Below are 6,512 nucleotides of genomic sequence, written 5' to 3' on the forward strand. Positions count from 1 at the left end.
CATCTTTCAAGGATACACAATGGGGAAGCTCCTGAAGGAGTAGATGATGACATACTAGATGCTTATCTTTTCAATATTGAAATGATACCCAAATGGTCTCAGGAAATTGTTAGCATTCTTTCCTTTGGAGGAAGGTTTGATAACACGGAATACAGATCCAAACAACAAACAACTCGACAAACAAAAAACTTCCAGTTGATTGCAGGACGGCTGTATCATCTAGGATCATACCAAATTCTACAATTATGTATAAATCCGGAGGAATTTGAGTGTTACCTAGAAGAGGTGCATGTCCAGGATTGTGCATTTCATTGTTCAACAGTGAAAACACACCAGAGACTGAAATAGTTAGGGGTTTATTGGCCAACTATGTATGCGGACACACATTCTTATGTTACCAATTGTACTATATGTAGTGCCAAACGGCCAGTGGATCACGCGACATTGTTTCAGGTAAACATTGCACCTGCATGGAGTCAATATATTATTGATTTCTTAACCACTAGGACGTTTCCTGAAAACATAACAAGAGCACGGAAAATGGCTATAGAGCTGGAGACTCGTGACTTTCAGTTAATTGGGAACCAACTCTATAAGCGAGGAAAGGACAATCAACTTAGAATCTGTGCAAGTGAGCGTGAATACATGCTGATTCTAGAACATGCACATAGTGGAATAAGTGGAGGACATTTTTTAGGTGATAAGACAGCAAAAATTGTCTTAACCACAGAAATATGGTGGCCTACATTCCATATAGATGTTGAAGAGTTTGTAAAGCGTTGTGACGCATGTCAGCGCACCAAGGTGCCCATAAAGAGAGATGAGATGCCACTACGGCCAATGATGGGAGCAAAGGCATTTGCAAAATGGGGCATTGATTTTGTGGGACCTATTTCACCTCTTGCATATCGCACCCATACCCAATATATCATTGTGGCTACGGACTATCTCATAAAATGGGCGGAAGCCAAGGCAACACAAAAAGCAGATGCACGGACTATTGCACAATTTTTGTATGAGAATGTTTTTGTACGATACGGTTTACCAATAAAAATTTTCAATGATTGTGGAACACATTTTCTTAATGAAGTCATTGAATATCTTCTAGAGGAATTCATGGTCATACATAGAAAATTTGCTCCATACCATCCACAGGCAAATGGACAAGCTAAGACCACAAATAAAACACTATGCACGGTTCTCACTAAAATTGTGTCAGAGTCAAAAACAGATTGGGATCAGCAGCTACACTCAACACTATGGGCATACAGGGTAGCTTACAAAACATTGATCGGAACGACACCGTACAACATGGTGTTTGGCCTAAATGCTATATTACCCATAGAGTTTTTAGTTCCAACTCTATGAGTAGCGAAACACTTAGAATGGACAAGGCATGAGCTCTCTTCAAGAATAGATGACCTTGAAAAGCTAGATGAACTTCGCTTGAGAGCTGTAGCTTCGATCTTATATGCTAAAAAGAGAAGACAAAAAGAGTTTTTTGACAAGCATGTGCGCACGAAAGAGTTCAAAACAGGTGATTATGTACTTGTTTATACTTTGAAGCAACATTCCAAGAAACTTAAAAAGCAAGGGATGGGACCCTTTGTGATTAGTGATCTATCACAAACCAGAGCTGTCAAGACTGCTACAGTAGCAGGTGAAGAAATGCCAAATTGGATTAGTGGGTGTCGATTGAAGAAATATCATTTACCACTAACGCAGAATATGCTTCAACAAATCCATCAAGGAAAACAACGAATGATGGAAAAGCAGAGGGTACAAGAAGAAGCTCAAGCAAAAGCACAAGAACGCATTGCAAAAAGAAGACTTCTGCGACAACAACAAATATGTGGAGCACCATTGAGAATCAATGCCATCCGACTAACGAAGTTTGATGAAGACACAGTTGAGCCAATAATTGTGGTCAAAGTGGGTGGCAATCAAGTTGAATCGATGGCATTGCTTGATTCTGGAGCTCAAGCAAATTTGATCTCTTACAGATTATACAAATAGCTCAAGTCCACCGGTCAACTTCATCCTACTCCACAAGTGCTAGAAAGTAGTACATCAATTCGTTGAAAACATGGGGCTGGACTATATTGCATGTACAAGTACATCAATATATTTACCCACATAGGTTTTATGTAGTCGAGGATGAAAGCACACAACACCCCATGTTGTTGGGACAACCTTGGCAAAAAGAGTGCAATGTGCAGATAGATTGGAATGCAAATGCAGTCAAAATTCAGCATGGACAAGAACAACAGGTGATAGCCTTTGCTCAACAACCCCGGAATAATCAGCTGCCAGCAATGCAATCACTCGAAAAAGAGCCAAAAGCAAGGATGCCACCAAAGAACAACATGATACCCAAGGCTAACAAAAAGGTAAAAGCCAACCATGCTCACTACATACAAACGAAGTCACCGACCGCAGTGCAAAGATCTAGGTTACCAAAACAAGAGAAACAAGTATGGATGCGGAAGCATAGAAATGACATGGAAGACAGAAAACAAGACAACGGAGGAAGTCAACATAAGCAGATAATTCAACCAAACACCAAGGGCATAAAACAGATATGGATCCCAAAGAAAATGCTCAGCAACAACTCAAATGCCAATCGCATTTGGATACCGAAACTGAAGCAAAAGGAACTTCCTTCAGTGCAAGCAACATCGGAAGGCAGACAACAGCATTTGCAACCGGAAAACTGACTTATGTGGATGCCAATAAGCAACAAAACAGTGGCAACCACTACAGTAGCAATAAACCCTAAACCGGCAAAAACAAGCTACCAATGGAAAGCAAAAGAGATAAGGTCTACGGCCATTCCGGCCAAGCCAATTCTCTCCAAAGAGACAACTACGGCCATATCAATAGTAGCGGCAAAGCCAACGACTTTTGCAAGAAAGACAATCAAACAAAGAGCAGTAGAGTTACAGCTGTTACTTGCAAAGAAAACAGGAAACCTCGACGGCGAATGCCAATAAGCATCTTGCTTATACCCTTCTCTTGCACAACATTAATTTTTCCATGCATTGACCGAGTATACATAAAATAGGGCCACATTACACGGCCAAGCATTAGCACAATTTCTTCAACCTATGCACGGCACATACTCCGAGGTGATACCTTGTCGTCCGGGAGGACTCCGGCTAGTAGGGGGAGAGGCATTCTCAAATGTGGACCCAATGGCAGAAAGAGCAAAAAAGGACATGTTTTTCGACTTATTTTAAGGGTTGTTGTTTGATTGCAAAATTTTATGGACTAACCCAAGTACATATGCCCTTATACAGCATGAATCTACAGGTATATGGGGCCAAATGCCAAATCAAGCCCCTAGGTGTGTGTATATAAGTAGAAATAGCCATTTTTCAGACAAAATATTGGTAAAACGGAGAAATCCGGCCATTAAAATTGCATGTGAGTGTATATAATTTTTTGCGGTGATGTTTTTGATTTATTATGATTTTTGGGGATTTTTTGAGTTTGATTTGCTATTTTCCTTTTAATTTTGCTAATTTTTGGCAGAAAAACTTTAAAAATACAAAAAGCAGGTGAAAAACGGTCGTAATGAAAAAAAAAATATGGGGATGATCAGTGACTATAGGACAACCTATGGTCCAGTGGGAGTGCAATTATGAGACTAGAGCGGAAAGCGTGTTTTTGCCAGATTTTGACCGAAATGCCAAATCTCTGGTGAACAGGGCAAATGGAGTCCAAATCAAGAAATTTTTGAGCCTAAACCGCATCTTGCAAGAAGTTGGGAGCACATGTCAAATTTCATGAAAAGTGGTTCGGGGACCCCCATTATAAGAATTTTTCACTTCATTTTTAGCTCATTTTCACTATTGTCCTTTGAGAGAGCTTCTGCCACCTAGAGCGAGCGGAACTTCCAACAGCTTCTATGACACGCACGACTACCCGATGGGCTTCAGACATGAGAGGTAGGCTCACCACCTTGAGCTTTTCGCGCATGTTTGTCGTTTTGTCACGAAAACTAGCATAGGGTTCACACACAAAGCGAGCAGTAGAGACCTACAAGTAGAAGCGACCACCTAACGGCTAACCCAAAAGCAACGAGACTTCATCGGCAGCTTATCCTAGCATAGGAGACCAGTCTTGGATATCCAAAGGCAGTAGAAAACCATCGGGAAAAACCCTAATTCCTAGAATCCCGCAGGAGGCCACCAAATGGGAATTCGGCGGAAAGGCGCCCAGATGCTACCAAAATTCATGGATAGGAGCATCTCAACACGCTCGACAAGTCTATGTAGCCCACATGACCAAAAGGTGACCCAAAGCGGCACTAAACTTCAGAAACGGCATCAGACACACAAAGCGTCAAATAGCTCTCGCGGCCAAACCACATGTCCGTTTGCCACGGAACTTCACGAGCGGCTTTCCTAGACCATCAACAACCAAGTCCTATGGTGGTAGACCACCACATATCATTGAAGACTTGTAAACGCAACCACGGTTGCTTCTAGAGGGACAAATTGCCAAATGGAGCACCGGTGAAGCCAAAGTCGACAAAAAACCATACGACAAGGATCCCCAAAGGATCGGGAAGCTATGGAGACCAACATCAAGAAATTTAATCACCTAAAAGCACTCCAAAAGTCAAAAAACGGCTCGGAGGCTCTGAAATCCACACAAGGAGTTATTTTCTATCCATTTGATTTTTTTGTTGAAATTAGGCTTAAAAGGGACTCAGGGGGACTAAGGGCAGACACTAGTGACAGTTTCCATGAAAAAATCATCAGGAGACATCCTACGCGTAGGATGTCTCAAGGGAATTTCTGGACACAGAACCCAACATTTTTCATCACACACATTTTCTGAATAGCCTTTACATGCTACCCACCAAGTTCCATCACATTGGGACCAACATTGACCTCATATGCATGAAAAAACGCAAAGTTAGGGCATAGAGGCAATAATGGGCCATAGACCTACCAAATCTTGTCCAAATCACATGAAACTTGCACAACACATTCATGAGCACATAGCCAACCAACCTGTGTGGTCACCTGCAAGAAATGATGAAGTAGACATCCTACACGTAGGATGTCTATTTGACATTTTTTGGCCTACAGAGGGTGTTTGTCCATTCCAGATCTTTTCTTATCATCTTCAAGAGCTCATATATCAAGTTTGAAGCCATTCTAAGCAATTTTGACCCCCAACACCTTCAAGATACACTTTTTGAGCCCAAAAACACTACCCAGGGTCTTACCAACATCAATTCTTGTCCAAATCAAAATCCAAGAGCATGGCCATGTTCCACATGCCAAGGACTACCCACAGAACAAATCCCAAGCCATTTTGATGAAATAGACATCCTACGCGTAGGATGTCTCCAGCATGTTTTTGACCTTCTGTGCAAAGAATGACATCATGGGAGCCATTACCATGGTGCAAGGAGCCCATATATCAATTTTCAACTCATTTGGACATCAATTGCTACCAGTTGTGGACTTTCTACCCAAATTGTGACCTAAAGCCTGAATCAGCCCAAAATTCCACTTTTTGATACCCAAATCCAAATCCAAGCACATAGCCATGTTGTACAGGCCAAGGACCACCAGCATGTCACACATCACCCGAATCTGATGAAAAAGACATCCTACGCGTAGGATGTCTAACTGAAATTTTTTTGCCAGAATTGCACTGTGAGCACATGCACAGTTTCACAAGTTCCTTTTAAGCTTTATTTTCAATTTTCAAGTCATTTGGATAGTTAAAACTCAGTTTCTCAGCTCATATGGAAAAAACGCTAACTTCGGACTACTGAGTGCAACAGGATCTATGGCAGCCGCAAAGTCACCGGCAAAGAAGAAAAGGATGACCATAAAAGATTACCTAGAAGAGGTAGAGTCCTTCGTCATACCAGAAGGAACTCTAAAGCCAACCAGCACCTGGATCCAAGAAGATCTGCTAGAGTCCAATGATCTAAAGATTTACCAAGGCATGTTCAAAGACACCGAAGGAAACGTGATAGAGCTACCAATGCTACCGCGGGAACTCAATGAGTTCGTCAGAAGCAAAATGGCACAGTATCTGGAGAAAATAGATCTCCACAATTATTTTGAAGCGGTGCCGGCAGGTATTGACATAAAAAGAGTATGGGAATTTGTGACAACAATAAAAGAAGATGGAGTGGCCCGAGTTACAAATATGTAGGGCAAGCCAGGCACTGAGATTCTAATTACAGAAAGAGTAGTGGCAGTTGCACTAGACCTCTCCAACAAAGGGGATAGTGTAACCAAAAGAAGAGACGAAGTAAAGGTGTACACCGAAAAGAAAGGCAACTATACCTTTGAGGACATTGCCAACCCCAAAGTGGCAATCATGAGTCAGTTGTACAATCAATATTTCCATATGTGTACAAAGCGGCCACAAAAGTACAGGATGCCGCCTGCAAAAATTGCCACAACATTCACCTGGGCAATGCAGAAAAGCAAGCCGAAGATCATCAATTATGCAGCTTATGTACATGATAATCT

The sequence above is a fragment of the Adiantum capillus-veneris genome, chromosome 22 (assembly GCF_014529385.1).
Source record: "Adiantum capillus-veneris isolate H3 chromosome 22, ASM1452938v2, whole genome shotgun sequence".
NCBI lineage: Eukaryota > Viridiplantae > Streptophyta > Polypodiopsida > Polypodiales > Pteridaceae > Adiantum > Adiantum capillus-veneris.